Raw genomic sequence first — 17,079 nt, forward strand, 5'->3', positions numbered from 1 at the left:
ATATAATTATGAAAATACCTTACACCAGTCACCGGAGACTGGATGGCTTTCTCCATCCATCCATCCATCCATTTTCTTGACCGCTTTTTCGAGCAGCCCTAAAATATATTAAGAGAGATAATTAACCAATTTAACGCAGATATAATTATGAAAATACCTTACACCAGTCACTGGATGGCTTTCTCGATCCATCCATCCATTTTCTTGACCGCTTTTCCTCACAAGGGTCGCTGGAGCCTATCCCAGCTGGCTTCGGGCAGTAGGCGGGGTACACCCTGAACTGGTTGCCAGCCAATCGCAGGGCACACAGAGACGAACAACCATGCTCACAATCACACCTATGGACAATTTGGAGTGTTCAATTAACCTGCCATGCATGTCTTTGGAACGTGGGAGGAAACCGGAGTACCCGGTGAAAACCCACGCAAGCACGGGGAGAACATGCAAACTCCACCCAGGAAGGCCGAAGCCCGGACTCGATCTCACGTCCTCTGTACTGGGAGGCGGACGTGCTAACCTGTCAGCCACCGTGCTGCCTTGGATGGCTTTCTGTTTATTGAAATAACCTTTACAAGAAACTATATAGTTATTAACCAATGTGGACATGTGTGTCCGTGGAGTTTTTTTGTTTACCCCTTTCTGCTAAATGTCTCAATCAAATTTAATCTGGACAGTGTGTGACATATAGGGGCCATAATAAAACCCGAAACAACTTACAGTAAATTATGTGACTCTCCTTACAAGTGATAAGGTGGCATACAGAGACAAAGGAGCAAAATCTGACTGACTAACACACACAAACAACACACACATACACACACACCATGTATGCACTGATGACTATATGAGTACAACATGGATAAAATTCAAATCTAAATAATTGATGTGTAGACTAGAAATGCTTTTGGCTAAGACAAAACAATTTTTCCAATTCATTTTGATATTGCCTACTCAAAAGGTAAAAACAACCATACCATAAGTGCAAACCCAACTTCAATAAATATTCAAAGATAAATCATAATGCGCATCAAGCTAGCGTCTTTCTCATTTGGGCTGCTGTATACTCAAAAGGCGTAAGTTTATCCAGCTAACCTGCCTTTGTGTCTCAGTGTGGAATATGTGATGCTGCTGAGTGAGCTGAAGGGTTGAGCTGTGAGTCTCAGTGGTCAGAGGCACAACCTCTGCAGGTGCCGAGCTGCAATCAAAGATCTCTGCAAGTGGCCGCTCACAATCCATCTGACTGATGGTGCAGCGCCTACTAACTGGAGCTTTCGGCCAGCAAGACTGACTGCTGAAGCACACATAGCAAAAGTGCACGCGACATATTTACTTGCCCATTTCATGTCGGGCAGCACCAACAATTACAACTTGGGCTCTTACTGACAAGTAAAAAGCTAAACTAAAACAAAAAACTGGGACATAACCATCTCTAATTATCCTCTGTGCGTGTCAGTCAATGTTAGACAAGCAATGCGTTCCATAATATATTGTTCAATATACCTTTGTCTTTAAAGAGTAGATTCATTCATAAAACATAACATGCTTTTATTTCTGTCCCTTCATCATTTGTAAAAAAATAAAATAAAAATAAAAGATTATTTTATGTTATATTCATTTTTTCCTGCAGACACAAAAGGCTTCCCTATTGCCTTAGGTAGATGGAAAAGTGGAGCATGAGTTCATCTGCAGTATAAAGGGAGGTTTTATGAAAAAGGGGGTTTAGGGGGTTTTAGAGCTGTTGCAGACATGCAACATCTGTGTGGTTGTGGGGCTGATGGGGGTTGTTGGGGTTAAGCTCTCATTGCTCCACATTCATAAAAAAATATTTGTTAAAACTGTCGTATGACTTGACGATAGAATATTACTTCAAATTATGTGTTAAAAAATCATTCCTCTCTGGCACCATCTTAAGCATATAATTATGGTTTGAAAAGTTCAAAACAAAGTCATCGGATATTGTCATCTCTGGTAGCTCTGTGGTGACTTCTTAAACAAAAGACTTTACAGTACAGTAGACATTTTAAGTAACTTCCGATGCTTTGTCCATCCATTCATTTCATTTCAGATCATTAAAACAAAATCAAAACCCTCATCGGTAACCACATTTGCAGTTATTTCCATCAGTAAAGATTGGATCATTTCATTTTGTCGTTTAATAGAGATCTTTGATTTTATTTTATTGAACAGGTCGTTCAGAAAATCTCTTTTATTGCTGCCTGAATTGTCTGATGTGTCTCACTGAACAGCAGCCATCAAAACGCAGGTGATGGGTTATGATAAATATCTGTGCATTAATATTTGTTTCAGCTTGAATATGAATGTATGCATTATGGAGATTCACGATAACAACAACCATAAACAGGACAGGAATGTACATTGGCTTTTTGTCAGTGTGTGGATTTACATCTGGAAGATGTACACCCCCCCTCCCCACACACACACACACAAAATGCTATCATTTATTCATTACAGATGTGCAGCTATGATTATGATTAAATGATGAAAGCTGAAATAGCACATTTTAATAACCATGTCCTACTAAATGAAACACAGGATTTGTCATTTTTGTTTTATATGTGAATTATGTTACAACACTGTAGCTAAAGATATGTGGACAATCCAACACTATAATCTCAGATTTAATTGATGAAATGTAAAATGAATCTGGAACTAAAAAATAAAAATAGCATCATCTGGTGTCAGGTGTTTTCCGCTTTTATAATATTGATGTGCATTGTTGCATCAAATTATAAAAAAAAAATAATTAAATAATTAAGCCTAGGGATGGATCTAAAATGTAAAGTCAGAATATAACTAGAAAAAGAGTTAAATTATTTTCACGTATCTTGCAAAAACACTATTAATTTAGCTACAGTTATCTTTTTACATTGTGCTTTTTTTCTGAGAGACAGAGCGATACACAGTGACTGTGCATACATTGGTGGAGGGACAGACCATAACAGATGTTAAAATATAATTTAGAAGTGTACTAATTTGATTACTGTTATTTTCAATCCCATGTTTGGGTTGAATAAAAAGGAAATTTTGTAATGATTACAGCATTACATCATCACATTTGACCTGACCAACATCAATAAAACAACCTTTGATTCATGAAAAAATCTGAGTGGCCTTTAAAGGTTTGTATGTGAGTGACCCTTTCCTAGGGCTGGTCGATTATGGGGGGGGAAATAATTACGATTATTATTGATTGATATTGAAATCACCATTAATGAATAAAAATGATTATAAATTAATTTCAAGACTTAGTATTTATTCAAATACCAAAACTCTACTACTTATAACTATCAACATCCCGCCATGCTTATTCATCCCTGCACATTGAACACTTAAGTGTTGCGCTGCTGTTTTTTTCATCAAGTGCAAAATGATTTTGTAAATCTCATGTGGAATTTGAGCCGTGTGCATTTTCATTCTGCTGCTTTGCACACATTCAAACCAGCATCTTCCTTATCTCTGTACCTGTATTTACTTTATGTTATTATGTTTTGGCACGCCTGTCTTGGCACACCTCCTGTGCTAACCAGGGACCTTGGGTATCATATTGCCATATAATGTGGAAATGTGTGTTTGTGTGATAATAAAAAAATCATTGAATCCTTTAACGCTCAATGTTAAATTGAATTTGAAAGAACAACCAAAAAAATAAACAAGTAACAAAACCATAGTAAAATAATAGCAATAAAAAACAATATATATAAAAATAAATAACCAGCTATACCTGCTATGGACCCACATGCATGGAGTTAGGGCTGGGCAATATGGCCCAAAAATTTAATCTCAATTTTTTTTTCAGTCATCAGGACGATTACAAATTTAATAGATTTTAATCTAATAAATCAAGTCAAGTCATCTTTATTAATATAGTGTTTTCAAACACCCTTAGCTGTCACAAAACTCTTCACAGAAACACAACATAAAACAAACATAACACATTAATACAATACAATACAGTCTGCAGTGCAACAAAAAAAATATTTAAAGGCTTCACTCATTCAAAAATAATTCCTGTGCAAAATGTTCAGACAACAATGATGTATACTGATTACGTCCATTTCAGCCTGTCTGTCCACAATTATTTGATTCAATTGTGCAGAATCCTCATCTGCGCTGAGCAAAATAATCCATTATTCAAGGATCTATTATCGATATCTTCACAGCGGGCGATCTAGCCGCTGTGTCAATCATAATCTTCCTAATTCCATCCAAGAATCTCCCGACATTTAGTTTTATGCCTATTTGTCATTTTATTCAAGGAACTTTTTATTTTCGATTTACTACCAGCGGGCGATCTAGCCGCTGCTTCAATCCAAAATCTTTCCCTAATTCCTTCCAAGAATCTCCCGACATTTAATTTATGCCTGTTGTCACCTCAGTGCGACCTTATTTCATCTTCATTTCATTTTAGCGCATTACCCAACAACGTCACGGCATTTCCGTATACAATGCTTACGTCACCACGTACGTGTACAGTTCAAACACCGTGGTAAAATCCGAAATCTGGGACTTCGCGTCCAACCAAACGACTTCAAAATTTATCACTATTTTTCTTACACAAATTCCATCCTCAATATAATTTTGCAAGACGAATTTACCAGCCGCAGCGTTCCCAGACAGACAAAACTCCTAAAACGTGGATAAAGTGTCCACTTACCTTGATTAATGTTGCCGGGAGTTCCATTCGTCTGTGAACGTACCGCTACAAAACGTCGTTCTACGTCGGGGTTCACCATTTGAAAGAGGAATAAAATTATTTGTCCTCTTTGCGTGTTCCAAAATTTGAAAACAGATTTAATGTAAGAAAAAACACCTTTGCAAAAATGATTTTTTAATCTAACAGAGATCTCTGGACACTCAAACAGCCTCTAATTCATCACTTAAACAGGTGGGATTCAGAGCGTCGAAATGTGTCTCTTCCACGTGTAAAATGGCTTCTTATAGTTAAAACCGACCGCCTCTCTTTCATTTGTAGACAAAATATACTCTCTGGGTACTTTTCCATGAGCGATGGCGAAAACAGAGTCAGGAGTGCGTGTTCGAAACACGATTCTGTTCTCAAGGACCAAATGTGTTTTCGCACAAAGCGCTGAGAAAAAACTTTTTTGGACTAAATAGTATGTCCCATCTTAAGGTCAGATTATACCGAAATCAACACCATCTGCTCTGCACAGGACACAAAACATTTCGACAAGGTTAATATAAAGAATTAAAATGTTAATAATGTGTAACAATGGTTAATATATGAAATGAAGAATTAAAAATGTTATAATATCTATCACTTGCTCGCCCAAGAGCTTTATTTTGACTATGCGGTTATTCCGGAAATCATTACACAAACCATATAATATACTATTTAAGTCAAACTGAGCCTTCATAATGGCAAAGGGCAGCAGCTCCCGTATCGGGCACAGTTAAATCATTTTATTCATTACACTCCTGTCCAGAACCTTCCTCTGCCGGACACAATGATTTCTCCAATTTCTCCATTTGCAACCAGATGAGAATAGGGCAAGCAAGCTATGATTAAGTTTTGGCTGGTACAGGAGGAAAACCAGTTTAGTTGTTAGGCTAGTAGGACCACCAGTTGGTATAAAGTGTTGACTCTCCAAATAAAGCCACCGTGGACAAGAAGGCATTATAATGTCTGTCAAATCTAAATACAGCTTACATCAGCTGAGTGTCCAAAAATCTCTCAGCATCCAAGTGACAGCTGCAAAACCACTCTGTCGAAAGTACAGGATCACCAATCTAAATATACTGTAAACTGCTAAAAACTATATAACCACCAACAGCAAGCCACATTTGCATCGCCTGCGCTGAATGTATCAAAAAAGCTGTCAAGTATCCTCTTACTCTGAGAGAGAGTGAATGGCAGACAACAGCAAGTTCAAGTACTGCTAAATGAGACAACTATTGCATTTGTGTGCATTCATGCAGTAGTGGACCCTTTCTTTTTTCTAGCAAAACAAAACTTAAGTGTCTGAATCATTTGATCTCAACAAGCCCTTCAGTACCTTACTCTCCAGCAAGTGATGACTAGCTCTGCCTTTGTCCAATGTCATCTTGTTTCGATACCCCAATTCAGCCATGTTGTGTCTTTTATTACTTTCTGCATGTCGCCATCTACAGATAGTGACGACTCCATTTGCAGAAAGATCCTCATCTGTCTATTAAATGTTGAGCGAGACCGAAGCTTCCATTGGACCTGACAGTGCTGAGACAAAGGGATGATAAGGTCAGTAGATCCCATCCCTCACACTCAGTCACATCTTAATTAAATTAAACTTTACTCCATCCATCACACTCCTGTTCAAGTCTCTCCTACCCATAATATCAGCTCTCGTAATTCCTACATCTTTAACCCTATAAATTGTGCTGAGACCTCAAAGGGTGAGCTAGGGGATGATTGTCCACAAGGCAGCTGAATTGATAGCAACATAAGAGTAGCTATCTGTCTCTGTGTCAGCCCTGTGATTGACCAGCAATATGTCCATGGTGTATTGTGGCTCTCACCCCTTGCCAGCGAGATGGCTCGAGCTCTTCTGCAAAAGTACATAGGATGAGTGCTGTAGAGCAGTGTTTTTCAACCACTGTGCCGCGGCACACTAGTGTTCCGTGAGATATAGTCAGGTGTGCCATGGGAAATTATCCAATTTCACTTAATTGGTCTAAAAACATTTTTTAGAAACAAATTAATTATTATCTGCCAATAACGTGTTGTTGTCGGCTGTGAGAGCAGTGTGGCGGAAGAGTGGCAGTAATCATAAATCTTCGCCTGTAGGTGGCAGCACGTCGCTAGTTGTTGATTGCCCTCTACTTTGAAACAAGGATTAGTGATGCATGGATGGCGGCAGGTGCCTAGCAAAACAAAACGGTGACAGTGATGCAAAAGTTTTTGAAAAGGAAAAATGCTAACTCCGAACCGGACCCTGGACAGAATTCGGACCCAGATGAAGGCCCTTGTATGAGTGGTGGTCAAAAGACAGCAAAGACGGCGAGCTCGACCAAGGCCTCTAGCGCGCGACAGTACAACGAAAGCTATCTTTCACTTGGATTTACCTTTACCGGGGATGAGACGAAACCGATACCGTTGTGCCTGGTGTGTGGTGAAAGGCTATCAAACAGTGCTATGGTGCCAAGTAAGCTTAAACGCCATCTCCAAACGAAACACCCTTCTCTCCAAAACAAGGATGTGGGCTATTTTGTTCGTCTGCGTGAACACATGGAGAAACAGACAACTTTTATGAGGAAAACCACAAAGGTAAACGAGAAAGCCCTGAAAGCTAGCTACCACGTCGCTGAACTGGTTGCTAAGTCAAAAAAATCCCACACTGTGGCAGAGACATTGATACTGCCAGCCTGCAAAGCTATTGTGAATGAGATGCTCGGACCTGAAGCGGCTAAGGAAATAGCCAAAGTTCCTCTCTCAGATAACACAATTTCCAGACGTATTGATGACATGTCTGCAGACATTGAAAGTGTGGTTTTGGAAAAGATCCGGATCAGTGAGAAATTTGCATTGCAACTGGATGAGTCTACTGATATTAGTGGACATGCTCAACTATTGGCCAATGTGCGTTTTGTGGATGGAGACGCGATCAGAGAAAACTTCCTTTTTTGCAAGGTATTGCCAGAAAAAACGTCAGGAGAGGAAATTTTTCGCGTCACATCAGAATACCTTGAAAAAGGAAGACTTAAGTGGGAAGACTGCACAAGTGTCTGCACTGATGGAGCTGCGGCCATGGTCGGGCGCATCAAAGGCTTTGTAAGCCGAGTGAAGCAGAGGAACCCAGATGTGATTGTTACGCACTGTTTTTTACACCGCGAGGCCCTCGTAGCCAAGACTTTACCAGCCGACCTAGTTCCTGTGTTGGATGATGCTGTGCGCATGGTGAACTTTGTTAAGTCACGACCTGTGAAAAGTCGCATATTTGCAGTTTTGTGTGAAGAAATGGGAGCGACGCATAAAGCGTTGCTGTTTCATACGGAGGTTCGATGGTTGTCGCGCGGCAAGGTGCTCGCCAGGGTGTACGAACTGCGAGAGGAACTTAAATTGTTTCTGACAAATGAGAAGTCCGATTACGCAAAGCTGCTTGCAAGTGATGAGTGGTGTGCAAAGCTGGCATACCTGGCAGATATTTTTCATCATCTGAATGATCTGAACACACGAATGCAAGGTCGAAATGAAAACTTCCTTACAAGTAAAGATAAAATAAATGGATTTCGTTCAAAGTTGCACCTCTGGCAACAATATGTGGAACGTGGCAACCTCGACATGTTCCCACTTACCAAGAAACTGCAAGATTTTAACACTGCTGCATCGTGTGAGATAATAGTTAAACATTTGAAAATGCTTGAGGAAAAGATGTCATTTTATTTCTCTTCAACCTCAACTGAAAGCCTTGACTGGGTCAGGGACCCATACAGTTCAGTATCAGTTGGAAAGGACATGACTTTACAGGAGCATGAGCAACTAACTGAACTGAGACAAAATCGTGGTTTAAAGCTAAGCTTTGCTGATCTGCCTTTGGACAGTTTTTGGTTGGCTACTGCCAAGGAATACCCCATTCTGGCAAACAAAGCTATTTTGACATTGCTCCCATTTTCCACGACATATCTGTGCGAGGTGAGCTTTTCAAGTCTGACTGCCATAAAAACAAAGAACAGAGAGAGACTGAGAGCTGTTGAGGAAGAGCTTCGTGTGTGCCTCTCGTCGATTCCTGCCAGAATATCTTCTCTGTGTTCATCCAAACAGGCCCAGGTTTCACACTGAGTGAGTAAACATAAAAAAGATGACAAAACACTTTTTTCTTTTTGTTTATTTGATTCATATTGAGGTAACTTTGACAAGAATGGCTTTATATTGTTAATATAGGCAACAGAGTTTTAATTTTTAACATTGTCAGCTGGTGGTGTGCCTTGAGATTTTTTCGAAGAAAATAGTGTTCCTTGGCCCAAAAAAGGTTGAAAAACACTGCTGTAGAGAGTAGATCATGGCTTGATCCATTTGCATGCCAATGCAATCATGACAGGCAGAGCCAAAATACTTTTAAAGAACAATTGCTGTGCTTGAATGAACATTAATTTTAACTCTTTCACTGCCACTGACGTTTAAAGACGTCAAGTAAAAACCTACGCTTCACTGCCAATGACGTCAAAAGACGTCATCCAATGATTTTTTTATTTTTTTTTTAAACGGGTAGAGGAAACCCTTCCGCATGTCTGGTGAAAGTTTCAAGTCTGTCTGTTGTGCCTAATGACTATTTTTGGCCCCTAGAGGGCAGCGATGACTCTCTTTTGACAAGATCGGGTGGGCGTCAGTAGAGGCGGAGCTAGAGCGTCGAGCAGGAGATGAGAATGGAAGACAAAGGAAAAATGGCGGCCGGTCGCGAGGAGCTCACACCCGAGACGTTTTTTTCAAAGACCAAAAGCATCGCTGAAAAAGCACATTGTTGACGACGATGATCATCATCGATGATGAAGATGAGGGTGACTCCGTGGTTGGAAAGCATTGACGCGGCAGTAGAAGACGTTTGATGGAGCTAGATGGAGGAGGGAACGGGCAATGGCGATCGTTTGCAAGCAGCTCTACACTTACAAGACGAAAGGCATCGACCAACGCTAAAATAGTACATTGATGACGACGGTGATCATCCTCGATGATGATGAAGGTGAATCCGAGCTTGACGGCGAAATTGGAACCGCTGACGCGGCGGCTATGACGGTGTCGTAACGCGGAGCGCAACCGAGCACGCACAGGCGGACGTTCGATCGGACGACGGAGAGTGCCCCGAGTCCAATGCATATTCATCGGAGGAGTGTGTACAGTCTGCTACTTGCTTTTTATTCCCCGGAAAAAAAGGCCGTCAAGAAAGTGTAACGTTTGCACGCAAAACGGACCAATGTGAAAGTGAAAGTAAACTGTTGTGCAAGTCCTGGCGTCTCCTTGCACGCAGGAGAGCGTTACAAAAGGAAAAACTGTATTTGAAACATCCACATAATTGTAAGTAGTACCACAGTTGCACACATTTGTAAATAGTTTGCGAAATTGTTTTGTCAAATTGTTACACTGTTGAATGGAAATAAACGTATTTTGCAATCAAAAAACACTTTTTCATTGTTGGTGAAAGCGTTTTACAGAAGTAAAGCACTATTTAGGTGTTTGTGGCATCATTCATGGACAAAAAGAAGTGTACAATTCACTAGAGTGCATGAAATAACATCGTTTCACAAAAAGCTCTTTTTCTCCGTTTTTTGTTTCAAAAGAGAGAATTTCGGTGAAAGTAACCATTTTCTATTGTTGATTACTGAAGAACGGAATAAGGTAGAAACAAACTTTTTTTTTCTGATGAAAGCTGAGAGTCCAATCTTTCATTTGGTAGTACGTGTGTTTCCATAGTCCAAACACAACATTTTCTGTGGACCTTGAAAGATCACTCAAAATGCTTAAATCGGCTGACAGTGGGGACAACCCGTTTCTGAAAACGTCTGGCAGTGAAAGAGTTAATAATAATAATAGTAATAATAATAATAATAATAATAATAATGCATTATATTTATAGGCGCTTTTCTCGACACTCAAGGGCACCGAGGACGTTAAAGAATTAAAGGTGAGTTTGGAATTCGTCGGCCAACAGGTAAGTGACCTCCAACGAGATAATGCCGAGTTACGCTCTTCACTCGCGGCTGTTTCAGCCGAGTTGGAAACGATTAAAAAGGAGAATAAAACGCTAAAAGAAATGGTTTTGGATGTCCAATCCCATAGCATGCGGGAGAATTTAATATTCTTAGGCATATCCGAAAATACCTCTGACAATTTAGAGGCTGAGATAAAAAAAAATGTTGACGACGTCGTTAAAAATTCTTCAGGAGACGGTAAATAATATTTCTTTTCACCGGGTACATCGGCTTGGAGCCCGTAGGGGCAACAAACCCAGTCCTATTGGTTTGAGCATTTTAAACAGAAAAAAATTGTTAAAAGTAAAGGACGGGAACTTTCGGAATGAATGACCAATTCCCGAGAGAGATTAATGAGCGGCGAAAAGTACTGTTTCCTATAATGTGACAAAATAGGCAGGAGGGTAAACGGACTACGATAGTCGTTGATAAGCTATACATCGATGGGCAAGTATTCCGGAACCCCAACTCCACTCCCTGGCTGTTCTAATTGGCATTGGTGGAACTAAACTTTGTTTGATTATTAGATGTATACATATACTGTGTATGTGGTTATAAAACCTAAAATATGAATACTCATCATGTTTAGGCTATATTACAAATATAATATTAATAAATAACTATATCTAAAATATATTTAAACAAAAAAATCTCATTTAGGTTACCAGTTACTGGTGTATTGTTACATGTTTAATCCCCCGCTAATTTCCTTCACTTTCATCTCCCTCCCCGTTTTATCACTGTTATATTCACTTACACGTTACCTCATATTTTACACAAATTACATAAACCACCTATCCAATTTGATTCTATCCTATAACATGCTAATATTAACAAATAGCCTATACAGATGTATACACAGGACTGATTCTATATTGTTTGTATGCATATTATGCATATTATATGAATTAATGAGTACACTCACACGCACGCACACATGCACACACACACACACACATTCACACGCACACACTCACGCACATTCAAAATTAAAAAAAATATTTTTATTTTTATTTTTATTTTTTTAAAGAGAGAGAGCGATGATGATGACATGTCGAATCGGTAAAATTACCGAATGAACAATACTGAGCTCTCTCATAAAAAAAAAGTATCAGTGCAAACAATGGTGCACTGATGCTTTGAAGGGCAACACTTAAGTGTTTTGGAGAGTTCCAAACTAAACAGCCACAAATTAATCATCGCACATCTTCCACGTTTAAAGGCCAATACCGTGTGACAGATAGGACACCGGCCAATTAGGCCCAACCTACCATCAAGGAGCAACAATGGGCCACAAAGAGCTGGCTCTTCTGGCCTTAGTCGAGGATGAATTGAATGCAGACAGCAGCTGGCACAGAAAGACAGACTGAAGACAGATGGACCGCAATCACACAAATTGAGTTATTCAAGAAAAGCTACACTGCAGAATATTTTATGAAATGAAAACATCATGCAAGAGAAATCATGTATATTTTCCGTAAGAGGTAAAAATAAATAAAAATAAACATTCATCAAACACATCTTTTTAGGCAATCTGAAATGAATGTTAAAACCACAAGTATGGAAACTTAGGGTTTGCCATTCTTTTTTCAAATGTGATGTATACATGCTTTTTTTCCCACATGCTTTTTTCCGGTGGAAGAGAATAATAGAAATAAACTGTATCTCTAAAAGGGAAGATTTGCTAGGACTATTTATAGGCATGGCTCTGGACCTGACTTAAAAGCAAATGTTTCTCTCTTTTCAGCCCGCCAGAAGTGATGACAACGACGACGTCCACAACAAAGACAAAAGCTGGCATCTGGCAAAAAATGGTAAGTATCCTATTGTTATCAGTGTTGCATATCAATTTCAATATGTTTTTAGAAGGTGAGTGCCATGATGTCAAGGGCACCACAGCCATGGGTGTGAGTCATGATCTCCAGGGTGGCACGCTGTGTTCTTAAACAATAAGCCACTGCTGGAATTGAAACAGAAGGGGGTAAAGAGTGTACTGATTACTTCCAATTGAAGGATAGTGCTTGTCAATAAAAAAGGGAAACATGCCAATGTAACTTTTTTTAAACAAGTCGAGCTTTGTACTGCACAACTCTAATTGACAGAATTAACAACAAATAGTGTGTGATAAATGTTTTATTGTCCATCTTTGCTGTGACCTCTGCTACTAGCAACTACTCCTTCACAGACCTAATTTCTAGGTTCTGAAAAACCTATGTGGGGTAAATAGTAGCATTTAATTGGCTGAACCAAATTGCCAATCAAGCTCTAATGAAAATTGGAGCCAATTAAAAATGATTACATCACTCTCACTCAGCTTTCACACTTGGCAACCAGGGCATCACACTGCTCCTCACAAAGACGTCTCTCTTTTTTTTTTTGTCCCATGTGTGCCATTTCTCACCATGACTTCCCTCATGCCGTAGATCTATTTTCTCTTCCATTGTGGCAGCTCTTCCATTTTTTTTTTGCAAGCTCTCAGTTTTTGGACCTCATAATCCTCCCCCCACTCTTCTATCTATCCTCTCCCCCCATAGCTTTTATTTTTTTTTCCACCATGCATGCCCATCCCCCTCCCACTTTCTGTTGCAACCCATCCTCCTCTTGAGCCCACCCACCTGCCTTTTTAGTCCCAGTATCGCTGAGTTTGTGTTTGCATGAGTACATGTAAATGTATGTGTTCAGAATATAACAATGCTCCGTATATGATTAACTTTGATGGGATGAAATGTATATAAAAATATATAAAAACACATTGTAAAACTGTAATTTTTTCCATGCAATATCTAGAGGTTGCTCAAGAAGCCCTTTGCAATTGGAATGAATAATTTCTGTAGTTTGATTCTGTGAGAACAGTTTTCGGTTTGGTATAAATATACTCTTGGGAAAATTAATTATATCTGGCATAGTTAGGTTAAAAGTGAAGGAAATAACATAGGAAATATTGCAGCAATGGTAAAGCCCCACACTTCCTATGCTTGGCAGCGCTCTTTTTTAATAGTTGTTATAGATGAAGTTATACGTTGCTCTTTACTTACATTTGTTTAGAAAGACTGCTGCAAAGCATGAATAATAATTACACTGGTCCACACACGAAATTACTGTCAAAGATTTTTGCTGATTTAGGACAATTTTGATGTGCTGAATGTAAAAATCACATTGGTTTTGCTGTCGTGTGTGCAAGTATTCTCCCACCGTGTGAAAGCTGGAAGCCGGGTCAGGTTATATCTTTTCCGTTTAAATTAATGATAATAAATAAATATTCAAGTCTTGATGACAGACTTACATTCATAGGCAAGCGATCTCAATAGTAACTAATGGGTCCAAATGACAGCTTTTCAATGAGGTGACCTCACAACCGCCCCAAACATGGGGAAGAGTATTAAAATTAACATGTCAAATTATTTTGGCAAATACAAGAATAGACACAAAAATGCGAACACCAGGTATTTAATCAAACTTTACTATATATGCCCAGTTTCCCTCTTAATGGGGTATATGCCACGGAGGAGGCGGGACTTCCGACTTCCTGGTTTTCACACATCAGCTTTTTTTCCGTTTCCTGTTTGCAACGTGCGGGCCGCGTCTCAGTTCTTGTGCTTCCGCCTATGTGCCCTTCCGTTGCGTGTTCCCGTCTACGGGTGCGAGTGTGTCTGTCTCAGTTGTCCGAAGCATTTCAGAGAGTTGAGACGCCCTGCGTGCACGGTTGGGGGGCGCAGGGATGGGGCTGCAAGTGTTGGAACTTGGAATGCGGCCATCTGTTGAAAGCTTGAATTTGGGGGAAAAAACGTGTTTGGCACCATCTTCAGGTTTTAAACACTTGAATAAACACAATTTGGCTGTTTGTCCTCTCATTACACAATAAGTCAGTTACCACGTCACTTGTAAAGTGTGACGTAGTCGCTCTGCCACCCACTGGCTCATTCTCCACACACCTCATTAAACGCCTCCCTTAGTGAATTGTTATAGTAGTAGTGTTTTGCAAACTTCTTTTTTTTTTCAGACCACACCCGACCCTCTTCCCATTTGCAACCCAAAGGTCCTCCATGCAACATCCACTTTGAGCGCTGATTTAAAATCTTAGTGAGGGGTGGAGCAAGAGTCTGATTTCCTGTTTTTTACACTCTTAAATTACTTCATTTTAAAATCCAATTTATATCATGTTCTGTTTTAGTGGAAGGGTGGCCATCTGGCAGGTGGTGTAACGAGGGTTATGACCCCCTGTCAACAACCAAACACTCAACATTTTCACTTCAACTGCAATCTGAGCTTTATCTGAAGGAAAGGACACAACTACAGCTCTGTAACTGTAGTGTTTGTAGCAAAGGCGCCTTACATATCTTACATCTCAAGTCTGAACCTTAAAGTTTCAGCAAAATTTTAAGTTACTGTGGCAAAAATAAGGAAGAAATGAGAAGTTGAGGGCCCACTAAATTTTGAGTGGCGTTATTTCTTGAAATTATGAAAACATTTAGTTAGTTTTTTTTACCTTTTCATAACAAAAAAAAACAGTGTGAAACGAAATTAAATGGATACACGGCGATGTCAGAGCAGCAGTAACATTTTTTTTTTTTTTCAACAAAAAGGGGTGTTACGCTGTGTCTTAGGTGTTAAACTTAACCCTCTGGTCACGGCTGGCGACATCCCACCTCTGTTTCACTTGTGACACCATGGTCAAACCCGGCAAATTCTCGGGTCTGCTTCAACGAGGCATGGGCCGATAACCGGTTTGACGATTTACCGTGGTTTAAAAAAAATCAAGGTTTCAATAACCGCTAATACTGACTGTCACCGGTAATGAACTCTTGCGTAAACAAGCCAATTATAAGTAAATTGACTTAAATTAACTTTCTTCTCCTTCTACAGCGAGTGCACGAGCAGTCTTGCACGGAGAAGGAGGGAAGAATGGAGAGAGGTGGGGGGTGGGGATAAGGGGATAAAGGGAGACGCTTATTATCCTTAAAATAAATAAATAAATAATAAGCGTACATGTATAGGTGAAAGCGTGTCCCCAATGAGTAACATGGGGTCTGTTAGCTCACCAGTGATGGGACACTGTGACTTGCTAAGAAGAATCAGAGCAAGAAGAATGTCAACACGTATTTATTTAAACTTAGCGTGGTACACGTTTCTTTATGTACCAAATATTCTATATTTAGTTTAAAAATTAAATCAAATGTGTTAAATAAAAAAAAAGCTGTTTTTATTCGCCCCAATTATATTTTTTAAAGGACATTTTAGAGCTGTTATTTTAATACCGTGATACCACAATATTTTTGCTCAAGGTTATCATACTGTCAAAAACTAAAAAACAAAAACATCGGTCCATGCCTAGCTTCAGCCCTGCATCAGGTATCCGTCCGTGACAAACAGGACAGCTAGCTAGGAAAAAACATAGAAAATGTCAGTTTATACAGTATGTCCATCAAGTATGTTTAAATTTAAAAGCTTAATGGACATATGCCTAATACTGTCTCTCTATGACAGAGCTCTATGAGTTGTTTGTATTCCTCTCCATTTGTAACAGTGTACAGCAAGTTGAAACAACATGCTCAAACTCGCACAAAGCCCACAATGCCGTTAAAGTCAAATGTTGTATGGCTTTAGCCAGGAGTGGTCTAATGTGTTTTTATTTTTAAAATAGGAGACCACAAAGAATCTGCTTCAAATTAATTGTAAAACAAGATTTTCTGTCCTTCTCTATGTTTGTGGTATCAGATTTTTTTTTTTAAAGGAAAAAAATACACTCCCTTATATCACGAGTCAAAAATGTCTGATTCTCACCCTGTCCTCATTTGGTTTTGTGTGACAGATTCACTGCATGTGTTAGCCTATTACACACTGTATGGTTGGATTAGAGGAAGATTAAGGCCACTCTTACATGGCTGGTGGGTCTGGATTCGGCCCCTACCCGACACCACCCACATTCCCATTGTCTGTGCATACTGGACCCAGACTGAATGGAAGAAAAAAATGATTCCCCACAGCAAACATCATCTGCCCTAACCCTTTAATGTGTCTCGTATTAAATCTTGGGTTTGCTATCCAAAAAGTTAGTTAAGCATTGCATTGATCCATTTGTCCTTTATATAAATGCATAAATGCATATGCCGTACTTTATAATTTAATCTGTTTTTAAACAGGTTTTGTTGTTGCCATGATGAGGGAATACTTATATTAAACTGACCTTTTCATTAACTCATTCAAACCCAAAAACGTATAAATACTTTTTTTCATACTTTGTCCTTCACTCCCAAAAACGTTTTAATGTTTTTTATGCTAGAGCATACAAAATACTTTGATGCAGCCTCGCTTAAAGCAATGGTAGTTATTACAAAAAACGGTCAGCAGGTGGCGGCAGAGTATAAGAGATCAGCCAGGGCA

At 39.4% G+C, this 17,079-nt stretch overlaps 1 protein-coding gene across 8 annotated transcripts in view; it reads right to left on the reverse strand.

The window, feature by feature from the left end:
- The window catches only part of LOC144049975 (serine/threonine-protein kinase BRSK2-like), a 163,437-nt gene that overhangs the window by 129,930 nt on the left and 16,428 nt on the right, over positions 1-17,079 (reverse strand). The window lies entirely within an intron of this gene.

The sequence above is a fragment of the Vanacampus margaritifer genome, chromosome 4 (assembly GCF_051991255.1).
Source record: "Vanacampus margaritifer isolate UIUO_Vmar chromosome 4, RoL_Vmar_1.0, whole genome shotgun sequence".
NCBI lineage: Eukaryota > Metazoa > Chordata > Actinopteri > Syngnathiformes > Syngnathidae > Vanacampus > Vanacampus margaritifer.